The following is a 15,512-nucleotide window of genomic DNA, read 5'->3' as shown; positions in this document are numbered from 1 at the left end:
TCTCTCTCTATCTGTCTTCCCTTCCCTTTCTCTGGTTCCCTTCTCATCCTTGTTACTCTTCTTACTCAGTGATAGTAGTCTTCTGCATTTAATGATCCTTTACATGGATACAGTCATTAGGGAACACTCTGACTTTTGATATCTTGGGGCAAAAGTCCTGGCCTATGATAGGTCTTTCAAAAGGCCTTAAAAAATGTGGAATGATTGAAAATACTGGGAATTTCTTGCCTGTTATACTTTTACATACTGGAAAACTACCTCTCCCTTCTCATAGCTTTCCTACTCATATTCCTTAGTGCCAGAAATTCTAGCCATTTCTCTGTGTTAAGCATTGCTTTTACCATTCAGTTGTTAGGGAAATTTTTGATTCTTGATTTCATTTCATTAATTTTTATTATTTGGAGAGGTCAGGGCTGTTATTCCTAGTTAGGAGTTTACTGAGCTGGCTGAAACCTGTCCCAGGGGATGTGAAAATTTACTTAAGGACTCAAATATTCCTTAGGTAAGAATTGAGAACAAGAATCTCAATTGTCCCTGACTCTTCAGTGAATGTAAATTCTTTCTTCTTTAACCTGCCTGTTTATTAATCCTCTAAATGTAGTTTAACTTGTAACCAGACTATAGAGTCTGTTTAACCAGCTTTATTTACTTTTTTTAATTAAAACTTTTTATTTTCAAAACATATGCATAATTTTAAACATTCACCTTTGCCTTGTGTTCTAAAATTTTCTCCCTCCCTTCCCTCTACCTCCTCTCCTAGACAACAAGTAATCCAATATGTTAAACATGTACAATTCTTCCATATATATTTATACAATTATCTTGCTGCTCAAGAAAAATCAGATAAAAAGGAAAACAAATAACAAAGAAAACAAAATGAAATGTAAGCAAACAACAATAAAAAAGTTGAAAATATTACCTTGTGATCCATACTCAGTCCACACAGTCCTCTCTCTGTGTGCAGATGGCTTGTTTCATCACAAGACACATTGGAACTGGCCTGAATAACCTTGCTGTTGAAAAGAGCCACATCCATCAGAATTGATTATCATATAATCTTCTTGTTGCCATGTATAATGATCTCCTGGTTCTGCTCATTTCACTCAGCATCAGTCCATGTAAGTCTCTCCAGGCCTCTCTGAAATCATCCTGCTGGTCATTTCTTATAGAACAATAATATTCCATCACATTCATATACCATAACTTATTCAGCCATAGTCCAATTGATGGGTCTCCACTCAATTTCCATGTTCTTGTCACTACAAAGAGTGCTGCCACAAACAATTTTACACATACAGGTCCCTTTTTCTTCTTTATGATCTCTTTGGAATATAAGGCCAGTTAGAGAAACTGCTGGATCAAAGGATTTGCTCAGTTTTATAACATTTTCAGCATAGTTCCAAATTGCTCTCCAGAATGTTTGAATCACTTTACAATTCCACCAACAATGCATCAGTGTCCCAGTTTTCCCACATCCCCTCCAACATTCGTCATTATCTTTTCCTGGCCTTTTTGGCCAATCTGAGAAGTATGTAGTGGTATCTCAGAGGTATCTTAATTTGTATTTCTCTGGTCAATAATGATTTAGAGCACTCTTTCTTTTCTTTTCTTTTCCTTTTTTTTTTTCCTGAGGTTGGGGTTAAGTGACTTACCCAGGGTCACACAGCTAGGAAGTGTTAAGTGTCTGAGACCACATTTGAACTCAAGTCCTCCTGAATTCAGGGCTGGTGCTCTATCCACTACGCCACCTATCTGCCCCTAGAGCACTTTTTCAAGTGAAGAAGTGGTTTTATTTTCTTCATTTTAAAATTATCTGTTCATATCCTTTGACCATTTATCATTTGGAGAATGGCTTGTACTCTTATAAATTTGAGCCAGTTCTCTATATATTTTAGAAATGAGGCCTTTACCAGAACTCTTGGATGCAAATTTTTCCCCAGTTTATTGCTTCCCTTCTAATCTTGTCTGCATTAGTTTTGTTTGTACAAAAACTTTTTAACAATATAATCAAAATTATCCATTTTGCATCCCCTAATGTACTTTAGCTTAACCAGGTTTATTTCCACAGGGAATGTTTAAAGACTATGATGACTATGTAACTATATTTATTCAACTTTTATAATATGATCATTCATAATATCTAATATATATTTTCCTCAAGGGCATTTTTATTTTAAAAAGACTTATGACATCTTCTTTGTTTGTTTCATCACTTCCTTAGTTATTAGACAAATTAGGATTGGGGAAACAGCAACAGGGCAGGCCTTGCTCTATATTATCAGTTGATTTCCTATGATGAATTGATCAGAAACTTGGTCTTATGTTTTTATATCCTTTATCTTTCTTCTCCTTCATTTTCCTCCTTAAATCCATTATGTACCTTAGATCAATCATTCCTCATCTGTAAAATGAGAGAGCTGGATTTATTGGATCTTTGAAGTCCTTTTTGGCTCTGACATTCTCATCTGTGATTCACGTTTGAGCCCAAATGTTGGCTTGGAAAAGCTGTAGCAGTTGTGGAAGAAGGAACCCCCAGTTGGGTTCAATTAAACTACTGAAATTTAGAATGGAACTAATTCTCCTCACTGCAAATAAACAAGCAGAAGCTTGTCATGTTTCAACAAACATACTTTATTATACTGTATAATTTAAGGTATTGCTTTATTCAAGTGACATTCAAATGTGTGAAAAATGGTCGCATGTGCTGAAGCCATTAATGAAATCATTACATACAAATTGTTCAGCTTTACCAAGTCATTCATTAAAAGTAAATTAATGAGAGGATATCATTAAAATATTTTGCAGTCGTTACTGGGTCCAGCTTTGCCCATTTTAATAAATATTCATCAACAAAAAATGTGCTCATGAACTCTCCCAGTAAATGGAATTCTTGTCTTGAAGTGTTTTGCTTCTATTAATGACACTGTACCACTTCCACCCCCCCCTTAATTTTGCATTTCAGAATTTCTGGACGTATTGTACCAGAATAATGACAAACTGTGAGTCATCAGGGATAATTAGAGCCAAGACTATTAAACACAAAATATTTACATTTTGATGACTATTTCCCCCCTATTCTCTATCCTCCCCCCTTCATCGGCAACAAGATTTAACTTTAATCTGACATAAGACCAAAACGAGAGGCTTCATGAAAGAGTTTGAGCTAGTATAAGGCAAACTGAACTTTGTCCCTAGGATTTCAATATCTGGGAAAAGAGCCATGTATGTCTTCTCCAAGGTGGTGTACATCCTTAGTTTGACAACTTTCATCTCTCTAATTCTTGGTCCTTGAGCTCAGGAACATTGTTTTTTTGCCTTTCTTGTCTTCTTAAGCTTTTAGCACCTTGTTTGACACATAATCAGTGCCCAATATGGTCACATTATCTTGTGGCTTCTACCTCTTGGGCTCTTGTGTCTACTCTCCATTATAACCTATGTTAGTTAGGTCAGAGGTTAAACTCAGAAAATTCTTAGCTACAATTCTGCTGCCTAGGAGTGGAAAAAGGTCCTGGTGAGAGGTCCTGGACTTGAGTCCCAGTTACCTATGTGAGTTTGGATTCAGCTCTTTGGGCATCAGTTTTCTTACTTGTGGCAAAGAGGATGGCTGGACTAGACCATCTCTAAAGACCCTTTCAGTTCCATGACATTCTGTGATCCTTTGATTCCTTTTCTATATGTTAGACACTGTTCCATCAACCCCTGAGTTCTTCATTTTCACAGATGAAGAAACTGGGAGGGATTCCCATCTGTACTCTCATGGACACATGAGGCATCTGTGTGGATTTTATATAAACAAATAGAAGCCTGTTATACCAGTTGGCATTTTCTACTTCTTTCCTTTTTATATACACAATATCAGATATGGTTGTTGCAATAGTTGGGGTTTGAGTCAGCCTTTCCCCTCACCAGCAAGCTGTTGGTGATCACATTAAGCTTTCTTTCCATTGAGATCCCTTTTAAAGAAAAAATCTCTTCCCTTCTTCAGAATCTAGCCTTGGACTGAAAGTTATCACAATATTTCTTACACCAAAATAGTTGATATTACAGCACGGTTATTTTTGTGCAAATTCAAATATTTCTGATGATAATATTCAGAACTAGAGCCTTTCCAGGGTGACGCTACATATATAACAGTTTGTTAAAATTGAGCTCCATTGGGCTACTGCCCAATGTTTCATGATGCCCTGATGTTTCATGATTTATTACAGGAAGAGGAAAGTAAGAGCAGTGGAAAGATTGAATCTGAGGACTTGGGCTTCAAATTTGGTTTTGTCACTGCCCATGTAATGCTGGATAAGTCAATTAAACTTTCTGGTCCTCTTTTTGTTTCTTTATCTTTATCTTACACATACACATACAATTCCAGTTCTAAATCATTTTCTCAGATTATTCAATTTCTTTATTTTGGGCCGTTTATTGTTCTTTGCATTTGCATTGTTTTATTGTAGTATATTTCATTTTCCTGTTCTGCTTTCTTTATTGTGCATGAGTTCATATAAATCTTTCCATACTTCTCTGAATTCTTCACTTTCATCATTTCTTATGGCACAATCATGTTCCATGATGATCATGAACCATAATTTGTTTAATTATTCCTTAAGTATTCCTATTACCAAAAACCCCTACTTTCAATGACGTTAAGCTTCAATTTGAGTCAAAGAACTGTATTTTAAACATGTATTATTCTAATAATGCTGCACTGCTGCGAGTCACGAAATATATATAAGAATCTTTGAAGAACTAAATTTTAGAGTCATCTCAAAAACAATGAAAAGGTTTATTGGTGGGTGTAAGCAGCCCTCAACATATTACCCACAATGAATCCCATTGGCACAGTGGGATAAAAGATATTATCAGAGAATTGTATGTATGGGGGAAAAATAGATGGATTGATTAGATTGGGAACTCCTTGGGGGTAGGGACTGTTTTTCCTTTTCTATTTATCCTCCAAATTTAGTATAGTGACAGGTACATTGTAAGCACTTAATAAATGCTAGTTGACCTGATTACACAGTGAAATCAAGGGCTAATTCATATGTGCTTTATTGGTAATATGATCAAGAGCAAGATATCCAGAGGATGGTCTCCAGCTAGTTACACAGACCATTTGTTATGTGGAGGGTTGATGGGAAGATTTGAATAAAATTTTTACATAATGCACTAGTATGGATGATTCATTATATACATTTTAGAAAGAGGACCCAAATCCACACAGATAAGGGAGAGAACCAGGGCAAGAACCCAGGCCACCTGCTTCCCAGCCCTGACTCTTCCTCCTACACCCTATCCATGTCCCACAATTCAGTGATGAGCTGGCTTTTCCAGGACTGTCTGGAATTTTATGGTACAGAGAAACTCACAGGAGTTGTTGATTTGGCTCCAGCTTTTTTTGATAGCACACAAATCAATCCAGTGCTCAGAGGAGGAGAAGCATGGATGCACATGACTGTCCTGTTATTGCTCTATTACCCTAGGGCTCAACCTTGGTTGTAGTTCCCAAGGACCCATGGGATAGTCCTAGTCAACTAGCCCTGCCCAGAACTCTGCATGCAGGCTGATTCAGAGGGGAGGGGCTGGAGTTTTATACCTTGGGAGAGACAAAGGGAGCTGGAGCCTATACAAAGGCATCAATGTAGGGCAAACAGACCCCAGCCACCTTAGAATGTGTTGATCAAGAGTAGGCCAGATAAGGATAAATAAATAGAACAGTTGGTAGGATTCCAGTGGCATCGAGGACAGCACTTAATGGGCTAATCAGTCATTCAAAAGATTTCTACCTCTATATCCCTCTCTTCCTTCTGGGAGAAAGGGGTTCAGTCTAACTTGGCTGCATCACTGGCTTGTCTCATTTCTATGAACGTCCCTTGATTTATCACTATATCCTGTTTAGCTAAAATAAACAGAGAATGGTCAGTTCAGTAGGAGACCATCTAAAGGAATGCTTTCAGGCACCCCTTCTTTCCCTAACCCCCCCCCACCCCGTCAAGGTCCTGTCTCTCCAAGAATAGCACCCGGCTCCCTGAAGCTTGAAATTCCACATACAGCTCCATTCCATTAGCTTAGGGCTTTGATCCGTATTAAAACATAGTTTCCCTTGGGGAGTGTAAGCTGTAGGTTATTATCTGTCATTTATACTTCAGTGTGAATGAGTTTTTGAATAAATCAACCAATATTTATCATATAGCTACTATGTACCAAGCTGGGGATACAAAGACAAAATGATGCAGTCCGCCTCAAGAAGCTTCCATTCTATCAGCAATCTTTTTCTGAGAGGTTTTTTTTTTTTTTAAATAGAGAGAAAACCTTAGCTCCTAAGTAACTCGCTGGATATCATCTAAGGGATAGAGGAGTCTAGAATTAAAGACCTTCAAGCCAAATGCCTAGTTTTGCCATTCTATAATATGCTGAGGATACATTGTGGAAAACAATGAGCTCAAATAGTGTTAGCTCATAATGGCTTATGATGGAAGTGAAGGGACTTTGCCCATTCTTGGATACCAAACTAACTCTGGTGGCAAGTGTATACAACAGTGGACTTGGAGTAAGGAATATCTGGATTCAAATCCTACTTCAGACACTTATTTGTGTGACTTTGGGCAAGTCACTTGACTTCTTTCAAACTCAATTTACTTATCTGTAAAATGGAAATAATAGCACCTACCTTGTAGAATTGTTATGAAAATCAAATGAGATAACATGGAAAGCATTTATGAAACCTAGAAGTGGTTCTATCAATGCTATCTTAAAACACATGAAATCAAGATCTCTCTCTCTCTCTTTTCTCTCTTTCTCCATCCCTCCCTCCCTCATTTCCTCCCTTTCTTTCTCTCCAATATGTTTCCTGAAAATACATTAACTTGTATGTGTCTTAAGAGTCATGTGGAGATTGTCTTAATTGTCTTTGACTGGAGACCCTGGTCTGAGACAGGTGGGACCACAATTTCCCCTCACTTGTGGGGAGCAAACTGAGCTCCTTCTTCTGGGGATGGGCAAAGAAAGGGAATGTTTCATTTATTGTCTAGGCTTCTGATTTATCTAAATCTGTATTTCAGTTGAAGAAAAAAGTTGGGATTTCTGAAGTTAGTGGTCTGAACTTCATTGGCTTCAGAACTGTTAGTGAGATTCATTCAGTATATAGTGACACTGATTATTTACTTATGTTAAGTGATATGAGATATGTATCATCACACAAGGATGAATGAGACCAGTATCTGACCTCATGGAGCATATAAACTATATCCTATTGAAGACTGGTAAATAATGATCATCATAGCAACTTTGAACATTAGAAAACATTTTGGGGGGCAGCTAGGTGGTGCAGTAGATAAAGCACCAGCCTTGAATTCAGGAGGACCCAAGTTCAAATCTGGTCTCAGAAACTTAACACTTCCTAGCTGTGTGACCCTGGGCAAGTCACTTAACCCCAGCCTCAAGGGGAAAAAAAAAAAGAAAACATTTTGGAGATGGAATCCAATTTTCTCATTTTACAGTTGAAGAAAGGGCAAGTAACTTGTTCAAGATCATACAAATAAAAAAGGATAGATTCAGAGTTTAAAACAGTCTTCTGAGGACAAGAGGTTTGACTTATAACTTTTATGTCTCTTATAGAGCTTAGCCAAGGGACTCAAAATCAAGTAGTCTCTCAAAATTCAAACAAACAAACAAACAAACTTCAAAACAATAAAAATCCAAAGGCATATTGATTGATTCTAATGTTTTCTGACTAATCCTTCCTTTGTTTCTCCCTATATCTTTCAAATTTTATCGGATAATTTGCTCTGGTTGTCTGGAAAAAAACTTGTTCTTAAAGTTCCACTTTCTATCTCATTTCTCTACTTTTATCCTGAATCAAATGAGTCAGTGAGTAAGAATAGCTGTCAGTCATAGGTCTTTATCCATCATGTGATCTCTGATAATCAGGAATGATGGCTTGGGGTGGGGGAAGGGTGGCTGTTGAAGTAAAGGGCCAACAGGGCAGCCATCCCAACAACAATGGAAAACAAAACAAAACAAAAATTGGGGAGTGAATCAACATCTCCTCAGCTCACAAAGGAAAGCAGATAAATTCTGTTGATGCCCCCAGTTAATTGGATGATTGCTATACTGCCAGCAGCCAGCTGAGATGGCTCCTTGCCCTGTTATTCCCATTCCATCATTGGGACCAACTCTGGCAGAACAGGGAAGAAAAGGCTGGCAGGGCTGAGGCTTGGGACAGATGCTCCTCTATATAATTGATGTAGCAAGAAAATCCTGATGCCAGGAAGAGTTTTGATGCCACTTGCCCTCTGCCATGGTACTATGGTTCCTGACAAACTCCTCCCAACCCCCAAACTCGAGATGCCGTGATCAGGCTGTCCTTAACACACCAATAGCTTGTATTCCCAGAGTTGGTCAGTTGGCTGCCTGTAACTTGGAACACACTTTCCCATGGGAATAATATACATAGTGATCAGGTGCCCAGGTCAGCCCTATGTAATGAATAATGTATTTCAACTTCTGGCAGAAAAAAGAGCACCAGATTAGGAAATCCAGAGGGATTTTCAGAACCAGGGCTAGGATCTAACTTGCTATGAGTTTCTTCATTTTGCTTGGTTTCTTCATCTATTAAATAAAAGTGTTACTTTGGATGATCCAAGGTTTGAAAATGGACTAAAATTAGCCATAAGCCTTGAAGCTCATGGGTCCTCTGATCTTAGATTCTTAAACTTAAGACTCATAGCAGGGGTTGATTGTGAGATAATATAAAGGGACAAGTTAGCTTCAACAGTCACTAAAGGGAAAGACCCTCGGGTTTTGAAGACTTTCTATACCATGCTGATTCGTGCCATTTCCACTCTGAAAACTATTTTTTCTGACTTTCCATTCTTTTCTCCAAAAGGGCACAAGGTATTTGTGTGTTTGTGTGTGTGTGTGTGTGTGTGTGTGTGTGTGTGTGTGTGTGTGTGTGTGTTGGTTGGTTGTTTTTTTTTTTTTTTTTTAAACTGAGGACCAATTTGAACAGAGTAAAAAGCAAAATGGATAGTCTAAACTTATTAACATTTGACCACTTCCCAACGCTCTTTTGGGAAAAATAATGGAGAAATCCCTTTCAGCTTTCCAAGTCAACTGGAGCTTCACTTTCCTGATATTTCTCAGAGAAATATCAATTCAAAAGGGAAACGTGGTACTGTTTGTATCATATAAGAGAAAACAATTGTCTTTGGGATCAGAGGATGTGAGTTTCAATCCTGATTGACTTAATAGTTGTATGACTTTGGAAAGTCACTCCACTCTGGATCTCATTTTTTTTTTTTTTCACCTGTAAAATAAGACGATTGGACAAGAAGATCCAGGAAACAATATGGAAGTGGGATGAGCTCTAGAGTCAGATGAGTTGGGTTCAAATCCTACCTTTGATGATTACTGACATATGACCTTTTGGCATGTTATGACTTCTCTGGGCCTCAGTTTCTTCAAGTGTAAAAATAGGTGGTTGAATTAGATGACCTTCATGGATTGGGGATCCTATTCTCTCTTGTTTTCTCTAGTAGATTACATCAATCTCCCTCAACCCCATTTCAACCTCTTCCTATTTGATGGTTTCTTTTGGTATCTTCAAACATGTTCAAGATCTCCCAATCTAAAAATAAACACCCCCACATCCATGCTTTCCTATTCTTTGTGATCCCTTAAATATGCCACTGAATTTTGCTAGGATCTAGTTTTCATCTGCAAATGGGGGTTATATCCTCATTATTTTAGGCTGTAGCAAAGAATAAAAACAACTCCCTCAACCTCTTCACCAGACTATACCATCTCCTCACATTATTTACTTTTTTTCAGTCAAGCTTAGAAAAAGCTGCCTGTCCACCTAGCCTTCACTTTCTCTTTTCTCAAGCACTCCTACACACTTTTCTAACTTCTAACTTGGGCTTCTAACTTCATTACTCAACTGTAATTGCTCTCTTCAAAGTGAACAACTGTCTTTTAATCGCCAAATCTAGTGGTCTTTTCTCATTCCTAATGCTTCTTTGACTGTCTACTACATTTGCCATTGTTGACTACCCTCTTCTCCTTAAAGATACTCTTCTCTCTCTCTTTTTTTTTTTGTGTGTGTGCCTGTCCTCTCCAGGTCCTTCTCCTACCCTATGACCACTCATTCATCTCTCTTCTTTGCATACCGACTGTCATTCTTCCAGGCACTATCCTAGATGCCTGCCCCTGAGCACTTCTCTCTCTGTACTCTTTGCCTTGATAAGTTCTTTAGCTATCATGGGTTTAATTATAATTTCCATGCAGACAACATCAGATCTCTATCTCCTGGTCCAAGCTCTCACTCCTCCCCATTCCCTTAGCTGCAGTCCTCCATAACCAATTATCAATTGGAAATTCAAATCCTGGAGACACCTCAGATCCAATATATCCAAACAGAACTCATCATCTTTCTCTTCAATTCCACCTTTTTCTCCTAGGTTTGTAACCTCTGGGTTATCTTCATCTTTTCACCATTCCTTACCTTACAGATGCAGTTGACATGTCCTAGCCTGTCCACTTCCCCATGATTCTTATTTAATCCTTTCTTTCCTACTCATACAGCTATCACCATAGTTCACACCCTCTTCATTACCTCCATAGGTTATCTTCAATATCCTTCTAATTGGTTTCCCTTCCTCAGGTCTCTATCTTCTCTATAGGTTGCTGCCAGTAGTTTTCTTTAAGCTTCAATATGATGTTGTTACTCTACTCATCCAATTCCAGTAACTCCCTCTTGCCTTCGGGGTCAAACTTAAACTCCTTTATTTTGCATTTAAATCCTTTATTACTTTGTTCCAAATGTTCTTTCCAGTATCGGTGGAACATACACTTTTGCACTCTATGGACCAGCCAAACTAGATTTTTCTGTTCCTCACACAAATATCACATCTCTGTGTCTTGTGCAGTGCATCCGCCCTATCCCTGAAATTAATTCTCTTCACTTCTGTCTCATAGAATTCCTTCCTTCTTCCAGACCCAGCTCAAGCACCATCTTCCATATGAATCCCTTTGTGAGCTTGTCTACCACTAGTATTCTTCCTTCCAAAGTACTTTGTACTTAACAATTCTGTATTTATTGAATACCTTACATTTATTATGCAGTATTTATATATGAACTTATCTCCCTCATTAAAATGTTAAATCCTGGGAATCGGGGATAGTTTAATTTGTCTTTCTAACCTCCGCACCTAGCACACAGCAGGTATTTAATAAATGTTGTTGATTAGTTAATGATCTTTGAAATAGCTTTCAGCTTTAGATCTGTGATAATGTTATGACTTCTAAGATCCCTTCCAACTCTGCCATTCTATGATTCTGAATCTCTGGTTGGAAGGATAATTGATTTAGAAATCAGGAGACCAAGATTTCTGTTCTGGCATTCACTGCTTTTACTCTGTAACTCCTTGAACACACAACTGGACTTCATCAAGCCTCAGATTCTTCATCTGCAAAATGGGAGCTAAATATTCATTATTTTAGGATGTAGTGAAGCCTGAAAGAGGCAACATCATCCAATTTTTTTTAACAGATGAAGAAATTGAACCTCAGAAAAGGACAATGACTTCCCTGACACCACACAGCTACTTAGGGGTAGAGCTGAGACTAGGATCTTACTTAGGAGTTCTTATATCTAGAGCAAATTTAATTGGAGATAGCAATTGGACCAGAAGATCGTTTGATGTGGGTATAATACCTGGAAAGGGAGAGACTCTTCCTCAGAAAGTGCAACTTGTCTCTTTTTGGGAATTAGATGGAAGGCTAGTCTTAGGGGAAGAATACAGGGATTGTAATATTTAATCAACTGCACCACTGTGTGACTTAGGTCAACATAGGACAATGAGGTACAGGGACAATAGATACCCCAAGTTCCTGTTGGAAGGAAGCATTCTTTCTTGGCTCACACAAGAAAGCACAGTTCCTCCTCATGGAGGGAACACACCTTTCCTCCCTCAGATATCATTACCCTTGGGTATAGTCCTGATGACCCCACTCTAAATCTTTTCTCTGGCTAGGACTAGATCTCTGAATTCAACATAAATTTATCTCATCTCTTCCCAATCCATTTGATCCCCTGTACTTAGTAATCATTGCAAATCTGCCCAAATTCCTGGCACAGTTCTTTGTCCCAAACCCTTCACTCTTTTTACTACACCATGCTGCCTGAGCTAACTTAAACAGACAAAGGTATTTTGTTGTGACATACTGGTTCTAGGTAAACCCTAGTTAATGCTGCTCCAAGATTCAACCATTACACAGTGAGCCAGAACTATGGGTTTAAAACAAGGGAGACAGAAGATATTCCAGCCCTAGTTGAAGGGGAAATGATAGCTAGCCTCCCATTAATCAGGATTCCTCTATCCCTTTAGTTTTATAAGGTCTTTGCCCAGCAAAATCATCTTTCCAGATCTGTCCCTTTTAGCTAATTGATTAGTCTCCTTTATCAGGCTCTGATGAGATCCCATCTTAGACAAAAATTACCCAGGAACTCTTACTCTCAGTCATGGCTCCAACTGCTGGCAGGTGGGGGAGGGAGAGAAGGAAGATTAGAAGGAGGGAAGGAGAGATGGGAAGTCAGGCAGATGGTTTTTCTGCCCTCTGATTGGTTCATTCCCTGTGACAACTGTGTGCCTGGCTGGAGATCTCCTCCTTAAAGCCAGACCCTGCTGGCTTGTATCCTGTCTTGGATTCGTGTGGGTGATAAATGACTAAGAAGAACCAATCTGAGAAGATAGGGGGCTGGATATGGTGACTGATAGGCAGCAGAAATGGGAATCTGAGGTCTTTTCACTAATTTGCTTGGGCACTGATTTTTTTTTTCCAGAGGGACCAGAATATTTTGTTAGACACACCACCCTCCCCTTACATCCATTCACAGATGTAGTAACAGAGTAAGATAGGTGCAAAACCCCAAATCCAGACATGATATTAATATAGGGACTTCCAGCAAAAAAGGACTCTGTCATTGAAAGTCATTATTTAGACCCTTTTCCTACTCCCCTTTTCTTTTACTCTGGGCATAGTCTAGTGCCCCAGAACTGGTTTGTCTCTCTCTCTCTGTGTGTGTGTGTGTGTGTGTGTGTGTGTGTGTGTGTGTGTGTGTGTGTGTATGTGTTCTGGATGATGTCAAGGTTGGGAGGTACCATTGCCTTCATCTTCATCCAAGTATTACTCTACATAACAATAAGATGAGTCTAGGATAATAAAATTCCCTGCCTGAAGTCATTTAGCAATGGATAGAAAGATACACAAATAGGAATTTTAGTGATCTACATCCTATACTTTCATTTTCAAGATGAAACAACTGAGGTCTAGGGGATTAAGTGAATTATCCAAGGTCACACAGATACTAAGTGCTGTGTTTGTTTAAAATGAGATTAGTGTAGGTTTGTAACCAGGGAGATGCTTTCCAGGAAGGGACAGGGAGCTCACTTCAATTATTAAAAAACAAACAAACAAGCAAACAAAACGACTTGTCAAGCCATGTCTTACATTATTTGGGATGTTCAAATACTCCAATCCATGAATGGATTTATGAACTCATCATCATGTTCTTTTCCTCTAGTAAGAAAGACTGAAACACTTCCATGACTATTAATTCTGGGACTTCTGTTTATGTTTTACTAGAAGCTTTTCATGGAGTGGTAGTTGAGTGGGGTTGGGGAACCATCTTAATTATAAGAATATAAACACCTTGAGGGGATCGAATGCTTCTGCTTTTTTTTTTCCACCTGCATTTACCTAATGCCAGGCACATAGGGAAGGGGATAAGGATTCAACCCATGATTTCATTGATTAAAATGAATGTCTAGGTGAGATAACTTCCTCTATTAATGCAGGTCATTTCTTTCTCAGCAACATATATTCTTAGGAAGTTCCAGATCTTCTTCCCAGATCTGAGGCCAGCTTTCTATCCAACATATAATCTAGTCACTTTTGTATATATTAAAGTGCTTTAAAATGTTTGTTGATTGACTGTTGACTGATTGATTGTGAGAATTTCAGTGGAACACATGGGTAATCCATTCTTTAGCCTTTGCTTTAACTATGTGACCAACCCATATTTATCTTTTAGGCTTTCCTTTGATGACATTAGTCATTTGCAAATCTTATGCTTCAGAACTGCCTGTTTTCAATAAGTTGCAGCCTACTCCTACCCACCATGTGCCTATCTGCTGCCCTCTGAGCAGTACTCATCATAAATTCTTTGGAGAAAGCAGTGTCTCAATCAGCCAGCAACAATAGAAGAATATTAACATTAAAAGCATGGATGTTTATTTCAGGAAAAAGCTTGGGATCATTAAAAGAAATCTGAAATTTCTCAAAGGCTATTCAATCTTTTCTCTTCATGTTTAACCTTGGGCCAACTAAATGTTCCAATTCAGTGTCTGTCATATATATGTGTGTGTGTGTGTGTATGTGTGTGTGTATGTATTCTACATATATACATATACACATACACATACATAAATAAGCAGGGATACACAGACACACATGTGCTATATTCATTTAGATCACATCAACTATATTTATTTAGATATACATAGACATATTTATAGACACATATATCATATGTATATTTGTACCTGTACATGTATAGAAGCATTTTGGCATACACATATATGTAGTTGTAAGTATATATTTATATCTATAGTATGTATATGTGTATGTATGTATGTTTATATATATTAGGTAATTCATTGGATGGAACAATGGGCCTGGAGTAAGGAAGAACTGATTTAAAATATTCTTCAGAAACGTATTAGCTGTATGATCCTGGTCAAGTCACTTAGCAAAATGGGAAAAATAATTTTATGTATTTTCTGGGGTGGTAGTGAAGAGAAAATGAAATAAAAATGAGATAAAATATTTGTAAAGTCCTTTGAAGACCTTGAAGTACATTATAAATGTTAGCTATATATACATAAACATGTATAAATGCACATATACTGGTGGATGAGCTCTATGTATTTGTCCATCCAACATCATGTTGTTATCTGAATAATTGGCATTTTTAATTCGCTTGATTTTGCCTGGGTAGTTAGCTCAAACTCTTTTGAGTGATTCTGGATCTCACTCAAGAAGTTATATCATGATTCATGACATAATTAACATAATATTATCAAATAGGAACAGCTGGAAGACCTCATGATCTACTGAGAAGTTTTTTTAAACTTGTACTGTATGAGATATATCTTATAACTGTGCTGTGCACTGTTGTCAAGCAGAAATCTCTTTGTATTATGTCTCATCTGACATTAATGATCAGAGCTCTCTGTTATATATAAGTAAGTATATAATTCTAGCTTATGTATGAGACACATGGAGGAAGAGAGCTTTTAATATAGGATTTTGTACTAGCTAAAGGGATTCTTTAAAAAATATCATCAAATCATAGGCATAAAATCTTGTATTTGCTCCATCTATTAGTCAATTGTAGGATGGAAAGATATGGTCTGCTATGGAACATGACTTGTAAAAGCCTGTCTATTCCCTTCTAA

The sequence above is a fragment of the Sminthopsis crassicaudata genome, chromosome 2, assembly GCF_048593235.1.
Source record: "Sminthopsis crassicaudata isolate SCR6 chromosome 2, ASM4859323v1, whole genome shotgun sequence".
In the NCBI taxonomy this organism is placed as follows: Eukaryota; Metazoa; Chordata; class Mammalia; order Dasyuromorphia; family Dasyuridae; genus Sminthopsis; species Sminthopsis crassicaudata.
Note: the sequence above shows the minus strand (reverse complement) of the source record.